The sequence below is a fragment of the Zeugodacus cucurbitae genome, chromosome 4 (assembly GCF_028554725.1).
Source record: "Zeugodacus cucurbitae isolate PBARC_wt_2022May chromosome 4, idZeuCucr1.2, whole genome shotgun sequence".
In the NCBI taxonomy this organism is placed as follows: Eukaryota; Metazoa; Arthropoda; class Insecta; order Diptera; family Tephritidae; genus Zeugodacus; species Zeugodacus cucurbitae.
In genome coordinates, this window is record NC_071669.1 from 71,815,291 (window position 1) to 71,838,603 (window position 23,313).

At 35.8% G+C, this 23,313-nt stretch overlaps 1 protein-coding gene and 1 pseudogene across 1 annotated transcript in view; one reads left to right on the top strand and one right to left on the bottom strand.

Moving 5' to 3' along the window:
- The window catches only part of LOC105212229 (phosphatidylinositol 4-kinase beta), a 115,150-nt gene that overhangs the window by 52,668 nt on the left and 39,169 nt on the right, over positions 1-23,313 (bottom strand). The gene's annotated exons all lie outside the window — the stretch shown is intronic.
- Positions 21,699-21,879, top strand: LOC114804322 (small nucleolar RNA U3; annotated as a pseudogene).

Consider the following 23,313-nt stretch of genomic DNA (forward strand, 5'->3'; position numbering starts at 1 on the left):
AATATTTATTTCCGAAACACAAAAACAAAAATATTTAATTCAGCGAGGCATGCCACAAGCGTGGTAATTATTTTGAAAGCGTTCGAGCATAGACAGCAAGTCTACGACAGCAAACAATATACACAAGTATATAAATAAAATGTACATACATATACACATATATTATATAAACGCTTGTGCCTTTTTGGCCATGATTATGTCGCTATGACATTGCCGCTGCTGCTGCTGCTACTGCTGACTCATTGTCGCGTAATTTCGATGACAGCTGCCGAAAGCCACACATACACATGATTATAGTAAATAAATAATGTGGAATAAAAGCCGAAAGCAGACAACAAGTCAAGCGCTAGTGCTGGTTTATCTGAAAGACGGCAGACGGCAATCAGTTTGTTGGCTTATCGATCACTGATTATATGCGTAAGTACATACGCGTATATTACAGACAGACAAATCCATCAGCCGGCGACGACGCCAAATTATTGTGTATGTTTGTGTAATAGAAGCGCTAACTTGACGATTAGGCGCTTAGAACAAACAAAAGACAAGACATAACTGGGGCGTCCTTGGTAATGCCGTTGCGACGAACGGCGTAGATATGTATGTATAAAGTGGAAAGTGGGTGAGTGCGAGTGACAAAGAACAATATGAAATGTGAGCGAGTACAAATTGTATAAGTATAAGTAGCACTAAGTGGCGAAAAAATCGTAAGTAAAGGGTGATTTTTTAAGAGCTTGATAACTTTTTTTAAAAAAAAAACGCATAAAATTTGCAAAATCTCATCGGTTCTTTATTTGAAACGTTAGATTGGTTCATGACATTTACTTTTTGAAGATAATTTCATTTAAATGTTGACCGCGGCTGCGTCTTAGGTGGTCCATTCGGAAAGTCCAATTTTGGGCAACTTTTTCGAGCATTTCGGCCGGAATAGCCCGAATTTCTTCGGAAATGTTGTCTTCCAAAGCTGGAATAGTTGCTGGCTTATTTCTGTAGACTTTAGACTTGACGTAGCCCCACAAAAAATAGTCTAAAGGCGTTAAATCGCATGATCTTGGTGGCCAACTTACGGGTCCATTTCTTGAGATGAATTGTTCTCCGAAGTTTTCCCTCAAAATGGCCATAGAATCGCGAGCTGTGTGGCATGTAGCGCCATCTTGTTGAAACCACATGTCAACCAAGTTCAGTTCTTCCATTTTTGGCAACAAAAAGTTTGTTAGCATCGAACGATAGCGATCGCCATTCACCGTAACGTTGCGTCCAACAGCATCTTTGAAAAAATACGGTCCAATGATTCCACCAGCGTACAAACCACACCAAACAGTGCATTTTTCGGGACGCATGGGCAGTTCTTGAACGGCTTCTGGTTGCTCTTCACCCCAAATGCGGCAATTTTGCTTATTTACGTAGCCATTCAACCAGAAATGAGCCTCATCGCTGAACAAAATTTGTCGATAAAAAAGCGGATTTTCTGCCAACTTTTCTAGGGCCCATTCACTGAAAATTCGACGTTGTGCTCGTTAGTAAGTCTATTCATGATGAAATGTCAAAGCATACTGAGCATCTTTCTCTTTGACACCATGTCTGAAATCCCACGTGATCTGTCAAATACTAATGCATGAAAATCCTAACCTCAAAAAAATCACCCGTTAAATAGGTGTGACAGCACTGCTAATGAAACGCTAATTTCAAGCATTGATAATTTGGTAAAAATAAATATGAGTACATCGTTAATATTTATTATTGTGGATACATATATTTTTACACTAATTGGGGCATTGACATTTGTATTTTTGCATTAGTCATTGCCTACATTTCGGCGCAGAGAAGTTCAAAAAAAGTCCAAAAAATATTAAAAAGGTATTCTTCCCACCTTGTAGAAATGAGTTTATTTCTTGGTCTTTTTTTTGAATTTCTCTGCGCCCCGTTCATTTTTCATTAAACTAGTTTAACATTTGAATTCAATATAATATAATTAATTTAATCAATTAATCTCCAAAATATGTATTTTAATTAAGATGCGCCTTGATGTAGACCATGTATTTTTTGTGTTCACTTTAAGCAGTACAAAAACAACTAATAAAACTATCAATATCAACAGATAAAGTAGAAAATTTAAATTATTTCGAAAAATTTGGTGTTGAATATGATGAGATACTTTTTAGTGAGGGTTTGTGCTAATCTGCGCCTTAATGTAGGCTACGTTCATGTTTACTCAAATCAACGATTCCAAAGTAGTACATATTAAATTTTCTTAAGAAAGGCTGTGAGATAAAAGGTGTAGCAGTTGAAGAATCAATTGGAAAAGGACTACCAAATGGAACTTTTTTGATTAGTAACTTTAATAAAATCTAAATATAAATTTAAAACCATAACTTTGTCTAACAAACTCACATCGCACATAAGCGATATTAAATATTAAAATATAAATCACTCAACCCAAAAATATTTCACCGACTGGGATACAGACAACATTCAATATGTTCTAATATTTTTTCCATTTATCCTGCCAACAGCAGCTGTCATATTTCAATTGCTTTAGTACGCCCGCAAACCTTGCGACAAAATAAATAAAATATTTTTAAAGTTTGTCATATTTCTTAGATATTTGTTTTTTTTCTGCTTAAGTGCAACAATTCGCAAATGTTTGACGATGACAACGAGAAAGGTAAATAATGTAAAGTAAAATGAAAAGTAAACAACAAAAATAACAAAAACGCTGTGTATTTTGCACGAAAACTTAATTTGCAATGCGCGCTGTTGCCCACTCAGAAAGAGGCACGTATGCTCTTGTGTGTGTGTGTTTTTGTGTCGGTGTGACAGTCCAACGGCAAGTAATAAATTGAGTCGTTGTTCGGGTGCGTGCGTGTGTGTGTGTGTGTGTGTGTGTGCGAAAACTGGGGGTGTTTCTGTTGTTGTCATTGTAGGCCGCAAGGTAAAGGCGAGTACATTGTCCCTGTTCCATAATTGGGGTCACATAAATAAGATATGAAAGGCTAGGCTAATAAGCGGCGTGGGCAAACAATACAAGGAATGTTTGTGTGTATGTACTCTGTAGACGGCGCGAAGTCAAAGATTTGTGTGAACAATGCGAACTTGTGCCGCAAGGTGCGCAAGGCTAATGATGCCTTGTGCTGTTTATTGAATGAATATTTTCAGAAAATTTTTAAATTGAAATTTATTTAAAAAATGATAAGGAAAAAATTAAAAATAATAATTAAATTAAAATAAGAATTAAACAATAAAATAAAATAAAATAAAATAAATTAAAAAAAAATTAAATTAAATTAAAAAAAATTAAAAAATAAAAAAAAATTAAAAATTAAAAAAAAATATTTATAAATCACACAAAATTTATTTTTATTTCATAAAACAAAACAAAAAATAATAATTTATAACGAATAAATTTATTATCTACAGGGTGCGGTATATCAATTAGAATCTGTTGAATGCAAATGAAATGCTAAATAAAAACGTAAAAAAAATTTTATGAAATGAACGCAAGGTTTTTCGCACTCATTCTCGCTAGGTGCATATATTATTTACTTGTGTATGTATATATGTGTTGTTATGCGTTTTTTGCTCCCATATTTCGATATTGATATTATCACTTTACGCTTTCAATTTATTTGCCATAATGGAAGTCAATGATATCAATTAATTTTAATTAACCGAGTGGCAAAAACCTACAAATATTTATATTTGCAAGCTTCTATAGCGAGTAGTGAGAAGCATATATATGTACATACAAACATATAAAATCAAGTGAAATGTTTAATATGCCCACTATTAACATTTGTTCGTTCGTTTTCATATTTATATTTTTGGCAAATATTTTCCGAAAAATTCGATTACAAGAAAAAAAAACAACAACTGCATAGTAACGTGCCAAGCCAAAATTGAAAAATGTAAACATTCAAATTCCATTGACATAATTTGTAAATTCAGCGCTCACGCAGAACACGTGGTTGAAAACAGGCAGGATAGTGTGGCATTTGCGTGTGGCAGCACGCTACATTGACCTCGAAAGCGTTCAATTTCACATTATTCTAATATTTGTGTAACAGAAAAACTATTGACTATTCGAAAATTCTAATTCCCAATACAGAGTATATAACCTTGACATAATCTGACTAGTCCGCTTTATCGACTCTGTTGTCTGAGGTAAGGAGCGAATGAAACATTAACCTTCAAAAAGTAAGTAAAATATTATGAAAATTTTCTTGGAAAATTGTGCATTAAATATGCAAAACTATTGTGGCATGAGTGAAATTGAAATGTACAACAATAAAAACAAATTGCCTACGATACACCTTGATATCGATTATTTTTATTTAGAAATAGTAAATTTGTATTTTGTTTATACGCTGGCACAGCGGGGTTGACGGCAAACCGCGCGCATAAATATTAAAATAAATACAAAAATCCACAAAACACACACATTTGAAATCAAGGAAGATTTGTAAGTAATAATAAATTTCATTTGGCATCAAGGTCTGTGACGCTGACGGATATAGAAGGAAATTCTTGTCATTATAAGTATAAATAAAATTTTGTTGCTGAAATACATTTTGCAATAACTTGAGAGCAAATATCAACATTATTTTTCTTTTTTAACTATTTCCAAAGCAATTTATACGCGCAAGCAGCTCACTTATCTAGCGTGTAGTTCGCGAAGAAACTTGTACTCTTATGTGCATATGTATTGCCGTCAATTAAGAGTCTTCTATGTGCGGAATATGTATCTAAATACACACTTGTGCATGTGGCAACATCATTCTTCACATTCTTCGCCAACATGTTCGCATACCGTAGTGTAATAAAATACGAGAGATGCTTCAATCGACACGTGTTACTATTTGGAAATTAAAAAAAAAAAAATTAAAAAGCAACAACAAATAATCGAGAGCAAAAAGATTGCGAAAGAAAGTAGAACGTCTCTTAGCGCGATAAGTAAAATTATGGCAGTTGGAGCAATTACTAGAGGGCTAGGGCTAGGTATACTTATACAGTTCTATAACATACACTGTAGGAATATATTACTAAAATTCTAAATGAAAGAATATATTACTTCTTGGCACCATAGAAAGGTTGCTTTCGAAGATGGGCAAAATCGGACCACTGCTACGCCCACAAAATGGCGAAAACCGAAAACACATAAAGTGCCATAACAAAGCCATAAATAAAGCTATGGAAATAAAAATTCGTACAAAGGATCACGCTATGAAGGGGAATATTTGGATGTATTTTTTAAGAAGTGGGCGTGGCCCCGCCCTCAAATAGGTTTTTTTTTATATATCTCGCAAACCAATGAAGCTATATAAACCAAACTTTCTGCAGTCGTTTCTTTTAGCCACTTCTTAATACAGTGCAAAAATGAAAGAAATCGGATAATAACCACGCCCACCTCCCATACAAAGGTTAGGTTGAAAATTACTAAAAGTGGGTTAACTCAATATTGAAAATCGTTAGAAACACTAAATTTCACATAAGAAATGGCAGATGGATGCTGCACTCAGATTTTTTTACAAAATGGAAAATGGGCGTGGCGTCGCCCTCTTATGGATCAAAAACCATATCTCAGGAACTACGAGACCGATTTCAATGAAACTTGGTTTGTAATAGTTTCTTTACATCCCAATGATATGTTGTGAAAATAGAACTTTGAAGACGATCTGAATCGTTTACTTTACAATATATAAAGTAAGCACTACTGAAGATATCGATGCAGAACTTTGCACAAATACTACGTTTATAGTGTGGAAGCCCCATTCTAAAAATCGCCGAAATCATATCATAGGTTTTCAAGGCCCCATATATCGAACATAAGGACCTCGGTGCTTTTAACCTAATATTCGGATTTCCAACTTTCAATGGACTTTATACAAAATATATAACGAATATGTGGGTCAAATTGTGTATTATATAATATTAATAAAGTTAAATAAATAAATTGCGAGAGTATAAAATGTTCGGTTACACCCGAACTTAGCCCTTCCTTACTTGTTTTTTATTTGCCACTTTGTTTCCAACAAGTTGTATTTGCGAAGTCCCTGAACCGAAATATTTTTGCTTAAATTCTATGAATTTTAATCTTTCACGTATCTATATACTTTAAGCATAGAAAACATAAAAAACAAACACAAATATCTCTATTATACTAGCAAATTCAAGGCCAAACTATTAGCGGCAAAAAAGCGGTGTCCCGCTGTGCTTTCATTACTGTTGCTAAGCTTTCCAAAATCTCGTCGCTTATCTGCTACATTATTTTTAAGTAAACATGTAATATGCTTTGCTACACTCATGCCCCACTCATAACATAAGCCAAACATTGAGTGCTTCCAATTAAGTTTTTCTTTTTGCAACTACATAAACTAAAAGGAATTTGCTGGCACGAGTCTGCGGTTTGCTATTTTAAGTGGAAAAAGATTTCGCAATCACTGCTTGCTGCGTGCTATTTTTGAAAGCAAAGCTCACACCGTGGTAGCAACTGTAGAATTATTCCATTTATGCTGCAGAAGAGTATCTACTGCATTAATCATCCTCATCGTCCGCATATCAACACGTGCCGTTGAGGCCACAACACAACACTTCGCACTCTTGTGCCCATTCGATCTCAATCTCTAAGCAATTTTAGAATTTTTATTTCTTTCTTTCTTTTTCCGATTCTATCTAGTGCCAATTGACCTCTGACGTTAGTTAGTTTTGGCGCCAATGCTTTAAGCGTTGAAATTTTGCCAGCTGCCCTCATAGCTGGGGCTGCGAAGAAAGCAAGTATATCGAATTATAGTTCGAAATAAAATAAATTGAGAAAAAGTTCAAAATCATTCAACTGCCGCATAGATCAAAAAGCAATTTCTCGGAACAATTAGTTTGACATTGGACAGCAGTCTGTCTCTGATGAATCAACCTCATAATTATGCCCGTTCGAATGAGTCAAACACTGCGAAGCTATTTTTAACTCAACAAGCTTCCGTTTCAATCTAACGTTAAACTGTTATTTGTTTAAATTAATTGCTTGCACTAGATTGTGACTTAATTTCTCTTCAATCACTTCGAGCCCATATTATTAAAAATATATATAATGAATTATTAGGTCTACAACCTTGCTTCCGCCGTTTTCCAATAGCTGTCTCTAGGGTCAAGCACTGGTCGATTAAATCGATTAAATCGTTTTATATCGATCTTGGACCTTTGTGTCAACATTAACCCAACAAAATATTTGTAGAGATCTGTTTGCATCCCAAACTTATTCTCACCTGAAAATGTCACTTTTTGAGCCGAATTCTCGACATTTGCGGGAAATTTTGTTTTTCTTTTTTAATTCCAAGAAAAGTGCGGCTGAGGCTCATCGACATTTGTAACCGTTTTTATACAAAAAAAAACTTAAATTTTCAAAAAAAATCGGAGGAAGCAGAGTTGTAGACGTAATATTATATATAATGAATTATATAAAGGCATTTACTAAATTTTTTTATAAAATTTGCATTTCACCAAATTATTTATTTAAATTTACTTATAAATTTATACCATTTATACCAATTTATACCAATCAATATCAGGCACACACCTACCATTTCGAATATAGGTGAACCATCTACGAATTACGACTTTCTGCGTGCAATGGTGTCTGTGTCGAAATATATAATGGCATTAATAAAGCAACAACTGGTTAATAAAAATATAATCAATTTGGTCGTAAAACCAGGCCACAGTGCATTTAATGTGGTGAATGAACGCGATGAAAAATCGATTCAGACATAATTAGGTCGAACGACTCGCATATGGGTGCCATGAATAGGCTAGTATATGTACAAAAGAAAAAAGTTTGTCTAAAATAATACGTATTTATTTTCGTATGTTAAGTATGGCTGCTAAAAATATAGAAAATGTGCACGCATAAAATTATAAATAGCAGCAACGCCACAAAGCATAATCGACCGCGAAATGCTCGTGTGCTTGACAATACATACATGTACATGCGTGTGATTACCGTTAGCATGGCGGGAAGCCGTGACGTATGAGTGACATATATATAGCGCACAACGCCACTTTATGACAGCAGCGCGCAAAAAAGTAGCAGCGATGGCATAACTTTCACTGTTTTTGTTGTTGTTTCTGTTTTTCACAAGTTGCAACGTCAAATTCCGGTGCATTGAACCCGCAATAATGAACGCATTGATTACCAAAGCTGCTCCATTTAAGTGGATTTTTTCAACAAAATTTTTTTCTTCATCTCCTTCGTTTTTGGCGCGCGCAAATCAAAAAGCTCATCACAGGCACACACAAAGCTTGTGAAATTTATGAATTCAGTAGTAAAAATTTGCATAATCCACATTTAAGTTTGCCCAAGTTAAGCGCATACCGAAAAAACCTTGACCTCCTTTTGCTTGCGCCCCAAACCGGCAGCGCTGTGCAATGAACCTGCTCAAATTGGCCGTGTGGTTGGGTGGCGGCTGACTGCCCGCGGCCCACCAACGCTTGCACTTGGCTGCACCGAGAGTGGCGCTGGTGCGAGATGGTGTGTCGCAATCGGAGCGAGGTGCATGGTGGGCCGTTTTGCATCGCTATGCCAACCACTCGAGCGATTCATATGCCACTCTAACGATATATTACATGTATGCGACGCTGAAGTGTAAAGTGACTTTATTGATTTTTTTGATTTTGTTTTTGTTTTTGCTTTTTTGTTGCGTTGCTAGAATTTAGTGGAAAATTGTGTGCACTGGTTGGACTTGGATTTTCTCCACAACGCTAATGAAAATGAAAAGGGCGGGAAACGCGCCAGAGGTGTCGCGTTTATACTCTTATACGTGTCGTAAATGAATTGGAGGCATTAGGTTTCAGCGGAATGCGCTAATGTTGTCTTAGCAGTTTTGCTTGGAGCGTGGGAAAATTCTTGATTTTTCTTAAATGGGGTCATTTCCGCGAATGTCGTTAGGGTGGCGAGCAGGCGGAGATGAGTTGGCGGCAGCATTGGAGCAGCCAGCAGTTGTGCGTCATTTATGTTTAATAAAGTACTTAGTTTTCATGAAAACACACAATATTATTGCGAAAATGCTAATAAGAATAGTGTTTGTGTGTGTTTTAAAGGTTTTCATAAAATTTAGTTACGGAAACACATTTTTGCCTATTTTTTGAACTAGAACATTGATATTTATTTCCATCTACCTTTAGATTGCTGTAAATTTGTCATTATAATACTTATTTCCAATTAGAAAAAAATCTTTGAAAGTCTGCTTTTTTGAAATGGACACCAGAGCCGCATGTTCTTAATAAGAACCACCAACAATCGTAAATATTATGTCTTCAACTTTGCTTCCGCCGTTTTTTTTGTAAATTTAAGTTTTTTTTGTATAAAAACGGTTACAAATGTCGATGAGCCTCATCCGCACTTTTCTTGGAATAAAAAAGAAAAGCAAAATTTCCCGCAAATGTCAAGAATTCGGCGCAAAAAGTGACATTTTTTCAGTTGAGAATAAGTTTGGGATGCAAACACATTTCTACAAATATTTTATTGCGTTAATGTTGACACAAATGTCCAAGATCGATATAAAACGATTTAATCGACCAGTGCTTGACCCTAGAGACATCTATTGGAAAACGGCGAAAGCAAAGTTGTAGACCAAATATTTCTCTGAAAGTAAATTCTTAATATTTATTTTACAAAAACAATAAAAGAAAGTATTCCAAACAAGGCGATAAAGCATATATAAGCAAAAAGCAAAGAGCGAATAAAAACGTCGAGAAAAAAATAAAATCATCGGCTCTTAAAACAGCTATGAAACCAAGTATAAACTGGATGAGTCAGTTCACTATTGAAATAGTATAAGAATTTTTCGATCTACTATATATTAATTATATGGTATGAATTTGGATTTAAAACAAAAAATAATAATAATAAAATTAATAATATAATAAAAATAAATAAAAGATAAACAGAAAAAATAAAATAAAATAGTAGAAAAATTATAGCGTTGCGTCCAATTATGCCAACATTCCACTTGCAATCACCAAATACCACAAATTACTTTTGCATACTTGGAATTCCGGACAGCGCACGATGATTACGATTTAGTTGATGAACAACACCAATTTCTAAGCAAATGTTTACTTTATGATTACACAAGCGCGTGAATATCAATTTGAAATGCTATTAATTATAATTACCAACCAAAAAATTTAAATCATAATCATAAGCATATTTGGAGCGACCAATTTCAGAGAAAAATATAAACATATGCAGAGGTGCGAATAATATGAGCAAACCTTAAGTGGCATTGCCAATGAATTATCTCCTTAAACTCCACCAAATAGTTACCTGAAAAAGAAAGAAAATATTAAAGTTAAAATTTTATTCCCATTTGTAAAAAAATGCATTTAATTTTATATTTACCATTAAAAGTTAATGCGAGACTTTATATAATATTATTTTTTAATATCAGCTTGTGAAATAAATTTCTATTGTGCGTACGTATGGACTAATAATTGTAATCGCTTTTTTTCTCATAAGAGGTACGAACCACTTCAGGCCTTTTTAAAACAATACAATTAATTAATATTTTTTCATTTCTTACTTTTTTAATCACTAGAATTACTCACACTGTGAGCGACGGCGTAGCTAATAAAAGGCTTTTATAATTTGTGAAAAATAAAAGAAAAAACCGAAATTAAGTGTGATAAGAGAAAGCAGATACGACAGCATTTTAGAGTGTACTTCAATATCGCATACAGACAATGTTCAAAAAAAAATAATACTTGTATGATCATAACATATGGAAATATGAAACATGTTCGCCTGTAAGAGGAAAGGCATCAAATTTCAATGTTGGAGTCCACATACAGATTTGGACATTTTGCTTAAGTGTCAAAAAAAAAAAATACAAGCAAAAAGAAAGAAATGCGATAAAACAAAAAATGAATATGTGTAAGAGATAGGCATAAGTGCTTGTTACGGATATCTCCGTAGAATGTCAAAATATCTAGTATTCTTCCTTTGCAGAGGCGAAGAGTTACAAAAATAGGGACTCAAAATATTAAATTATTTTTAGATTAATTAATTTTTAATTTCTCAAAAAGAATTTCGAAAAATTAATAATATTTTTAATCCACATTTCCAAAGTACCCGGTATAAAACCAATTAATTACTTCAAATATAAAAATATTAAATATTTTTGGAATATATAAAAATAAATATTTATATATTTTAAATATTTAAAACAACTACTTTTTTCCTACTTTTTACCGGCCGGAAACCTTATCATGCGATTTCTCTATATCTTTATTGAAGGCCGTCTGCTGACTGGCATTTTCGCGCGTTGAGTTTTCCCACATTATCTGTGGAATTTACAATAATTACCTTTCTAATTACTTCATTTGCAACACTACAACAAATATGTCACATTATCGCAGGAAATAAATCACCGCATTGCAACAAATGCAAAAAAAAAATATAAAAAAAAAATAAAATTTTTTCATTCATAAGTTCACGAAAGTTTAACGTATTTGTGCAAATATATGAGTCAGCTCAAAAGCATAAAAGTAAATGCTGACTCAGAATGATAGCATTTGTACTTAAGATTAAGTGCTTACATACATACAGACATACATATGTTTATGGGCAAATTGTGCTAAATATTATTGTACAAATTTATTTCTGTTATTTATTAAAATATTCATGCCAAATATATATGTATGTATATGAGCGTGTACACAACAACAATACACACATACAAAGGCATTTGTTCACAATTAATGCAATTATTCAATATCTTCCATTGAAGTGAGATTAAATTTGACAAGCGATAGTGAAATATATAAAGAAATGGGCCCAACAAAAAAAAAACACACTTGTGACGGGGACATAAAAATAGAACAAAAAATTAAAAAAAAAAATAAAATAAAATAAAAATAAAAAGCAAAGACAAAAATCCCCAAGCAATTGATAATTTTCTTTTTACTTCAAGGTAAGCCGCTTGAAACCGTTACGGCAGCGAGCGCACATTTTGCAAACACAACTACTATGAATTACTATATATTCAATATGGTATTATTACTGAATTTCGTTTCATTTTTATCAACACACACATGCATATACATATACATATGTAAGAGTATTTGTGTTGACTACGACACAATGCGATTACTTTTGCTTCCAACGGAATCAGATTAAATAGCACAGATTGTTTGCTGTTGTGTACCGGCAACGGAAATGTCCGAAAGCAAAGCATGTTACATCACCCGCCTTCAAACACTCTCGACCACTCTCGACTATAGTAATCGCGAATGCAAACAATGCGACACACACAACGTCATTACTAATTGAATTAGTTGGAAGTAATGAAGACATAACAGCTGGCGAAATCCAATTAATTTCGTCGGTGGTCGGTCAATGTGACCGTGAAAAATGCTGGTTTCATGTATTTTTTAGTGTGTTTTGGTGGTCTTAAATCAAGTTGTCTTATATTCAATGTCTTGTTGCTTGTCGTTTTAACTGACAGCAGAGCTAGCGCTGACACAGAGCGAAGAAAAGACAGGAATGTGCTCGCAGCTACTGTTAATTCTTCATGTTTTCGTGGTTTATTTTGTAAGTAATGGCTGAAGACATCCGATTGCGTAGCAACAACATGCCAATAACGGTAAAAGCCTGACTTGACATCCGTCAGTAAGCGCTACAACCACAAATTTGCCATTATTTTCTATTATTTTCTAAAAACAATCTTTATTGAAGTGCCACCCATTTAAACTGAGAATCTTGTAACCATAGCTTCTATTGAAATTGTTCTTAACAAATAGCTTAAAGATAGACGAATTTAGACGCATATCCTATTAGAATGTTTCGTCTGCTGAAACAAAGGCTTTCAAAAAGTCTGAGCGCTTCACAAAATGGAATCATGGAACACTCTGTGGGTCTAAAATTTCCCGTAACCAAAATATCATTTCTCTCAGAGGAAAAGAAAATGGGCTAATGATGACACCTATCAAAATCAGAATCAAACTGGGTCCTCTGTTCCCCATGCGTTACAGTATTGTTGTTATGATCTGATATCTCATTATTGGAAATGAAAAAATGAAATATTCGACTTTGCGAAAACTCTACTCTTTCATTTCTTATAGTATTATAATAATAAATTTGACGTCTAGAGAAACAAGAACAGCAAAAATAGTCAGATCTCCACATCTTCTTTAAATAAGATAAAAAACCATATTCAGCACAGCCATAGCCGGCGGACACAGGCAAATGATAAATGCGCGACATTAATCTGAATACCAGGCGCATCAAGTTCGAGACCAAATCCCCAATGCGTTATTTTTTTGAAAACGTGAAAAGAGGGAAGGGAAGTAAGTCAACTCAAATTAGGAGACAACGCATGAGAAATGACGCCAGCCGCTAGATGTGTGCCTGTGCCTCATGGGCCACAAAAATAGTCGTGCGTCGGCAAAGTTGTGAAGGCATAGACCGGCAGAAAAAAGGAAACAAAATCGGAAAAAGTTGAAGCAACAGCAAAAATCTCATCAACTACGCGACAGATGGACAAAAATGAAATGAGCAATCAAATCACGTGCTGAATCATGAAAAACACTTCATTAGAGCCGACAGGTGGGCGACGACGGCGTGGATGACGCGACTCTATAGTTGGGGGTCTTTTCACGCGTAAGTGAATTTTAATGAATACTATAATATATCGATGCATTTAGACTATTATATGGGTGCTTATGTGTGTGTGTGTGTTTCGTCTGGCTGTCTGTTGGCTTTTGCAATATATGCAGGCATGCCATGCAAGTGCGTATGTAGATGTGCTTGTTCGTGGGCGCGTTGGAGCAGAACTGTCGAAACGGATGCTGTTGGCATTTGTTGCCGCCGCCTTTGGATGGAGATATCAGCATATTGGCCACTTTGAGGCACACCACAAATTGGCTGTTAGGCATAGATTGAACACACACGCACACTGCTGTGTAATATAGTATAAACACATTTCATGTAAATGTGTAGTTGTTGTAATTGTGGTTGTACAGCATTCTAGCACAAACACATACCCTAGCTCATGCACTATTTTGTTTTTATTTTCGTTCAGTCACTGGTTTGATGTGGGTTTGTTGTGGTTGTTTTGATGCCGGTAATCAATCAAGTCTTGCAGCATGTAGACGAGAGCATAAAATCAATATGAAAAATAGTTGTTTTTTTAGCTACACAGTTGGGGTTCTACAAATAGAAGAGCGAAAAGTTGGACTTTTTATTTGATAATACTTAAATTAAAAAAACTGAGGTTTGATTAAAATTGTGTTCAATGCTCCTACCGATGATATCTTAGTAGCTTGATGTATTTTCTTATGCTGGAATCTGGTACTACAGACGACCATATTTCGAGCCCCAGCAAAGTCGATCAGCCTCAGGCCGTTTGGCGATGTTTCGTCATGGAGGCTGAATTTTCCGACTGTTGTGTCAAAGACACCTTCTTTACCCACCCCAGCGTTGAAATCGCCAAGCACGATTTTGACATCGTGGCGGGGGCAGCGCTCATAGCTACGTTCTAGGCGCTCATAGAAGGTATCTTTGATCACTTCGTCCTTCTCTTCCGTCGGGGCGTGGGCGCAAATCAGCGATATGTTGAAGAACCTCGCTTTGATGCGGATTGTGGCTAGACCTTCAACCACCGGGGTGAATGCCAGGACTCGGCGTTGGAGTCTCTTTCCCACCACAAATCCAACACCAAATTTGCGCTCCTTTATATGGCCGCTGTAGTAGATGTCACAAGGACCCACCTTCTTCCGTCCTTTTCCCGTCCATCGCACTTCTTGGATGGCGGTGATATCAACCTTTAGTCGTATGAGGACATCAACCAGCTGGGCAGAGGCACCTTCCTAATTAAGGGTCCGGACAATCCAGGTGCATGCCCTTAAATCATTATCCTTAAAACGTTTGCAGGGCTCGTCATCAAGAGCGGAGTGTCTCATCCGAGGCTTTCTTCGATTTTTCATTGGTACTTATGGTGGTGTGACCCAAACCCTACGCACAACCGCAGAAGCGGATTCGCCTTCTCACTTTAGCTCGCCTTCAAAAGGATGTTTGTTGGCTACCCATAGGATACTTGGTCTAAAACCGGAAGTCGTGAGCTGCTTGAATCATGTGGAGAAGAAGAGTTCTTACTTTATGGAAACAAACTCCTTCTTAAAAACAATTATTTGGCAGGCATTTAAAGCAATTTTGATATCGTCTCTAACTTAAACACAAAATTCCAGTGTCGTAACAGGCTACATAGAAGCTTTAGAAAAACACCAAAATTGTGGTTGAAAATAAGCAACAAATAAGTATGGGAAACCACAATATGAAAACAAAAGGGAAATACTCGCTACAATGGCAGCAAGAAACAAAAGGAGCTGTGGGACTCACTGCAACATTTAGAACCAGACCAATGTAAGGAACAGTAAGTGAAGACCGGATGGTTGGATGAGTATGTCTCTAAGTGTGTGTAGCGATGTTTGCAATTTAGCTTGATGATTTTTCAATGCATTAATGTGCGTGTGAGAGAACACACCAAAAGTGGATTGCACTTGACTTTGTGACGTTGCACGCAAGTGGCAAAAACACCATCAAAACATAAACATGTAAGTTGCAAAAAATTACAACACCAACACACATGCGTGCGAATAAATTTGGGTGAGAGAGGGTTAACGTTTTTGTAGAGAGAAGTGTGGCTACACGTAAAGCGACTGGCAGCGCGTGAAGACTGCAGTGTGGGACTGTTACAATGAATGATGTTGCACAAAAGAGTTTGCAGCAATCTGTTGTATGCATGGTTGCATGCTGCAGTCGACATGAAAAAGCGCAAATACAAATACAAAATAAATATAAATTTCACAAAAATCAAAATTAAACCCAGTGTGAGGGATTCACCAAATGTTCAACATAATAAAATTGCAGGCGGGCAAGCGTGAACCAGCGTCAAGCGTTGGGGTGGGCCAAGAGTGGCAGGCAAGCAGCCGCAGCGACGAGGTGGCAAAGTGCCGACATAAAACCACAACCACACAAAAACAAGAAACAATATAAACAACAACACAAGCGGCAATTGAGCTACAAAACCGCGCGCGCGCACACACACACACATGTACACACAGGTACAACAGTAGCGGCATGAAACATTAAGAAAAATAATCAAAATAAAAAAATTAAAACACGACCACTACCGTGAACGACTGTGGGGCAATCTGTGTTGCAACACCCAGAAAAAACAAGCGTACGACAACAACAACAACGACGGCTGTCCGTCAACAAAGGCTACTTCGAACCGCCGAAGGGCAATCCACCGTCGTGTGACTACGTGCTACTACGCTATGTCTGCACAACACAAAGGCCATGGTGTGGCCGGTCATCGCGTCACTTTGCCACCATGCCACAGCCATATATACTTATACATATGTTACTATTATGGTAGAAAACCGACGAGCCATTTGAGTTGTTAAAATTTTAACACATCATTCTTTTGTCTGTTATTTATCACTGCACTCTTGGCAGCTGTACTGGCTGACTCCGCTGCTCATCCGGCTCGGCAACGCGGTTTCCCGCATTCTGTCACAGGCTTCAGCGTTGAGTGTGAAAATGTGCGAACTTCCTGTCGGACGAGTCAAATTTTTAATCTGTTTTTCATTTATTTTTTTTATTTTAGCAGTTTTTTTCTCCGGCAATTGCATAAATTAAATCGCCTGAATTTGCATTATTTCGCATACTGATTGGACCACAATGTGAGTTCAGAAAATTGTTGCATGCAACATGTGTTGCTAATAACAAGTAGTCACTTGTCTAACTTAAACGCCCGTGTCCGAATATTGGCGAAGTGAAGCGAAGAATCGTCGGATTTATTTAAAGATACTTGAGTTCGAACCTACTCCGACAACCTGCAAAAAGCTTCCAGTTTCAAAGTTCTAAAACGCGGATTCTGAAAATACTCGAGAATTTGAAAACAATTCCTCTTTACTCAAGATTGAGTACATCTTTTATGACAGGGAGATCCAACGGTTCTTCTGTTTTCTAATATGGATTTATAACAGAACATTTTATGCAGTTCCCCTCAAAGAGTCCCACGCTCAGTAAGTTGGACGGAGTCCTCTTGAGAGGTAAGTACACAAAACTACTGAAGTAATATATTCGATACAAAAATCAAAACCTGCGGGACGATTAAAATGGACAAAATTATTTGGGAAATGTTTATGCCGTTACAACAGTGAAATTCATACGCATAAAAATTTGAGATTTTATGCAGAAATAAAATATAAAAAAAGTGTAAAAATGTTTCACAAGATGCTGGTTGATCATATCCAAAGTATTCGGAAATTGAATATCTGCCACACAAAAGTAAGAATGAAGATAAAATATATTAAAATATGAAATGGGAGAGAACTCATATCAGCGAAAACAACAGCATCAACACAAGCAGATTGCTGTGTTTGCACACAAAAAGATGTGAAAAACAAAATAAAAAAGTCAAATAGTTTACTTATCAACCGTGCAGAAGGAAATAGGAATATTCAATTTAGAATTAGCCTATCATCCGAGCTGATCGTCTGCTTCATGGAGTTTGACTCCTTTGCCAAAATGCAACGTATGCATTTCATGGGAAATGGAATTGGCTTCACATATGACATTTACAACAACAACGGTTTGCATTAACGGTAGAAGATAGTGTGCATTTATAGATAATCGTGCATAGAATAAAAAAAAAGTAAAAAACACAAAAAAATGCGGGACATACATATGTGAAACCTTTGTGTGGGCTCATAGTAAAAATATGTTTTTGAGTGTATTTGTAAGGGATTATGTGGAATTGGAATGAAATGGTTGCATAAAGTGGTGATTTGCATTGATTTGAAGTGATTTCCTTGCGAAATTGATTTTTAGCTGCTTTGTTGTTGAATACATTTCCCCATATAAGTCGTTTTACAATAGTGACCTAGTAATGTATACAAAGAATTTACTTGAACACCTTTTTTTTTAAGTAATAAAACATCGATTTTTTTGAAAATTATATATGAAGAGTTTCGGGTATCCGACTAGGAGGTTATTTTGAAGGTCAGTTAGGCCCGTGGCTCCCGTCGTCCGCATAAATCAATGAGCTCTTATTAGAACAGACCAGATTACATGTTATTGTTATTGTTGATTGTAAAATTTCTATTCAATATTTCAATAAAGAAAAATAAACAAAACCATTTTGTTTTAGTCACCAATACCTCAGAAGACGTCCTCTCCAAGTATTTATTAAAATTTGATTACTGACTTCCTTAAGACTAATTTAAATAAAAAGCGAGTTGTTCATTTAATCCCGAAACATTTGCAACATAAATTATGAGTCAACAGCAACAACAACAAAAATAATGAAGATACAAAATGCCATTTACCAACCACGGTGGCGACGGAAATAACAGTATCTTCTGGCCGAATTACTTGACAAAGCAACTTTCACTTTATATTAAAGTCAAATTACCAAAGATAACGTTAATTTTGCTATGCTGGCTTATGCGACACTGAGATATATGTATATACATATGTATATATAGAAACACACAGAAGACCACTCGCAGCCAGCAGCTGGCCAACGCCCATCCTTGAGCAAAAAAGCTGTATGATAATCATGAAAATTAGAAAAGTTGGAGAAGAGCAAGTAAAGCGCACTGCAGAAAATTAACGGCGTCGCGGCTTAGAGTAGCAGAATGATAAGAAGCTAACCGGAATGAAGTGGCAAATAATGGCCGCAATGAAGCAAGGGAGCAGGGAAGCTGTGCGAAGTGGGAATTGTATACAAAATTGTCAGACTTAAATTCAAATAAAAGCGAGGAAGTTGGTTGTTAACAGAATTGTCAAACTACACTACGCGACACGGCCAAGTAGACGCGAATAAGGGGGGATAATGCTTGGTTGAGAACGAACTCATTTTGGTTTAAATAAATTTGTTGGCACTTTGTCGCCACGCTGCGCGCCAAATGATGGCTGAATGCCACTGAAAATCCGTTGCTAATAAGACGAGAGTGGCAAATCAGTGTTAAATTACGGAAAATGAGGGAAGGATGGCAAAAGGGAAGAGTGGAAAATCAGTACTTATACCATGCATTGCAGAGCAAGGGGAATGAAGAGAATGTGAATAGATGGAATCGAGTGAGTCGTAATGACTGGGAATAACAATAATGTCAATCTGTATAATTCAGGAAGTTACAAGCAAATAGAAAGAGCAATGTGAAGTATTTTGGGGTAAGAAGAGCATAGACGCGCAATTGACTAGGACCGATTAATGAATTATAAATTCGAGAGAGCTTAAAGAAATGTTAATGTTAAAATTATTAAAATGAAGAAGGATTCTTGAACATCTTCAACAGGTTCACTTGCATATGAGATGTGGAATAGGCATGTCTCTTTTAAACCACACTGTGGCAACTAGACACAAAAGTATTCAATTCATACAAAACTTTTTAACTCATTTTTAAGGCAGGATGCTCTTACTTTTAGAGAGAAAAAAATTAAAAAAATTAAGAAAATAACAGTAATAATAACCACACACGTTCCTATTGAAAATATAGCGTGAAACCAAAGAAGCTTTGCGAATTTTGTACGCTTCCTGAATTCGAACCGCATAAGTATGTATCTTCGACGGTGGCGGTAAATCCGAAGCAGTGGCGTGGGTGCAAGAATTCACTTTGTTATCACTTGCGTGTCCATGAACTTGATGCGTAGGCTGACTGCAAGTTGTTGTTGTACGTATTTATGGTGTACACAAGAACGCTATTTGGTTAAAGCATTAATTTCATGCCTACTTGCTCTCTTTTTTCTTCTCTTCGTATGTATGTAAACCGCCCAAACATCCTTTGAGCCTAGCGAAACAACGCATCGATAGATAACGTCGGTGTATTGCGTAGGCGAGAGAACATAAGAAACCATGGAACTGACGTAAAACGCTGATAAGAAATAACAAAACACGAACAAGTTGAATAGTGCAAAAAAAAACTGGAACAAGCAGTACTTAAAAAGTGAAGAGGGTCAGCGTACAAAATGAGCTGCAACCAAGTGACTCAAAGGAAAATCAAGTCAACCTATGAAAAAGGAAAGAACAAAAAACAATATGCGAAAAGGGTAGTGAGTGGAGGTGTAATGAAAGAAGTTGTATAGAATAACAAAGGTTTCGTTTATACGCGTGGCGCACCCGAAACTAAAATAACTGTAAAGTTATGGGTATTTTTTTTACAAAGACGATGAAGGGGTAATGATATAAAGTTAAGGAATTATGACAGCAAAAAATTGATGCAATTTTTTTGGCATTATTATCATTGTGCTTGTGAACATATTCATTGCTTCTCTGACGATTTTTGGGAGAAGTCTTGGTAAATGGGACCATTTGATAGATACACCCCTTCAATGAAGCCGGATTCTTTCGTCTATGAAATTCATGCAATATAACCAATGTGTCACACCACAACTAAATCACTCAATGAAGTCCATGAAATAAAATATCAACCGCAGCCAACTTTATGCTGATCGGAGCATTTTCGTATTCAAGCGCTTAAAATGTATGAATGGAATATTAAAATTATGCATTTCAAAGTGCAAACACACATTGAACTGAAAAGCCATTTATTCATTGCCACAGCATCGACGACTTTGCATTGTACCAAGTGCATTGAGGTTGCCAAACTAGTTGAAGAGCGCAAAAGTTGCTAACAAAAAACGAATATTTCGAACGAACTCGCACAACAAAAGTTCATGGCGGCGCATATTATGCAGTTTTAGGCTTCATCCCTCCATACAATACTTTTAATTTTTTTCCATATTCATTTTGTTGCACTTATTGTTGCAGTTGTTGAACTTCACAGCCACGGCGGTGCATAGTATGTGTGTGTGTGTGTGTGAGTGTGGGCAGCGGTGCAATAGAGTGCGCCGCATTTCATGGCAAACAGCTGCGAGTCAAGTCGCAGCTCGTTAACGGTCGGATGCTGCACTGGCATTGCAGACAGCCTGCAGCTGTTGCTTGTTGTTGCAATTGCTGCAGTTGGTTATTGTGTGTGCGTTGCCGGTGCAGTTGCACTTGAAAACTTGGAACAAGTTGTTGGCTCGCTGTTCAGCTTCACGAATTCAATGTTTGCTTTCAATGTTGGAAATTTTATTTTCTATTTTTTTCTTTTCTTTAAATTGCCACTGAGTAGATTTTATTGCATTAAACTGTTGACAAGCATACATTTATTCATAGTAATAAATTGAGTGACGCATGCATTTAAATTTGTTTTTACGTTTTGGAAAAATAAAAACTATATTTTAGTGTTTTTTATTAAAGTGTTTTATAATAAAATGATTTTATGTTATTTTACTATATTTTTATCTCGGTTATTTATTTATACTACAAAAGCCCCCTTTTAATTAAAAATTGTATAATGCAATTGTTGAAGTTATACTTCTTATATGATTTCGGAAAAGGTTGCGATAATTGTTTAACGCTTCAGTGGAGAGGGAACAGAGTTAGCACTTGCCATGCTTATGCTATTTGAGCAATTCTTGTTTTTGTAGAACAATGTTTAAATTTTTGGTTGGTGACATATTCACATGTGTACGCATATGTATGATTGTATGCTTGCGCATTATTTTTCTTTCGTTTCTGTTTCAATTCTGCGAATTCTCAACTATTTTGTGTGACTTTTGGATGAAATATGTACTCTGCGTTGGCCGTTGAAAAGTTAAGACTATACTTCACAGGATCATTTCTGTAGTCAGTCTTCATTTACTTTCTTTGCAAATCGAAAGTATTAGCACCCGCGATGAGTAGGTATATCGTTTTATCTGACAGCGTGAGGTTTATGAACTTCATTTCTAATTTTGTCTTGTGGCATATTAGAAATGATGTCGGTAATCCTTGCGGGAGATTTCAATGTAAATTTCTCATTGCCAGAAGCTGAACCATTACTGGCATTCCTCAGAGAGAAATTTTCATTAGAAATTATCAATGGAAGAAATGATCCTACGACAAAAGAAGGTACGACTATTGATGCGGTATTCGCGAGAAATATAGATAAAATAGATGTAAGACATTTCATATCGTTTTTTAGTTATCATAATCCAATTGTAAATATTATAGATATCAATCCGTCAGAACCCAGAAATGATAATTGATTTGGACTTTGCTTTATAAAATGTGCATAATAAATTTATAAAATGTGAATTTAAGAAAGTGTTGGTCACTCCAACATATTTTTATCGTTTCCCTCTCGCTAGTTTTCTTTCATACAAAATGATATGCATTTCTTGGAATATCAGTAAGAAGTACATAGAACTTCTGCCACGCGTAGGGACTCCACGCACCTTTTTTTATGAAAAATTTTCATAAACAGAGTTGCCAACTATCGCAGTATTTAAGATAAATTTACTAATTTTATTAATTAAAGTGTTAAAGTAAATATCTAATTATAAGTCTAATAGAGTTGCCAACATAAATCAATTTCCCTTCCGAAAATACAAAAAAATAATAATTTTAGTTTAGTTAATGTTGTTTGAAAAAGGAATTTAAATAGTTACCATATACGGGTTTAATTTAAAAAAGTATTTAATATTAAAAAAGACAATTTATAGTCAATTATGGTAAGTAAGGAAAGTCGGAAGAGTTCACATCACCGCAATTACTCCCAACGCGCATATCTGATGCCATGATAAATATGTTTGCAATTTATTCATGCATTCGGCATGGCAACACGGTCTTGGCACAGCAATTACTGACAGCCAACCACATATTACGATAAAAAATACAAATTTCATAAAAGTAATTGTGATGATAATAGCAATGAATGTGGCAAAGAATGTGCAATTTGTTCCGCCTGTCACTGTGTCTTCGTTGCAGCTATACATTCACATATATGTATGTCTGTAGACATCATCTCTCTATGTCAGTCTACCAGTCAGTCTCACCGTTGAAACTATCAGTCAAGTCACTTTGGACACACATCGCAGCACAGACTGCTTTTGCTGCTGTGCTGTGGTCTTCATCTACCTTTGGCGTAATCTTCAGCAAGGCGCACTGGCCTCGTCAGCTTGCACGGATGTAGTTGGGAGTGACTAACGGGCGAGGGGTTCAATAATAATATATAGTGTGGACATGAATATGCATCGGGGCCAGCTACTGGTTAATAATTTCTGTTGTTGTTGTTATTCGTAAAGAGTGCAATTCTATCTCTCTCTCAAATATTCACTTGTGTGTGGCAATAAGTCAACTGGCTGGAGAATCCATGCAAATTGTGGCTTACCTGCACGACTGACCAAGATTGTACAACTACAAATTTATATGTGTAGATATGTATCATTTG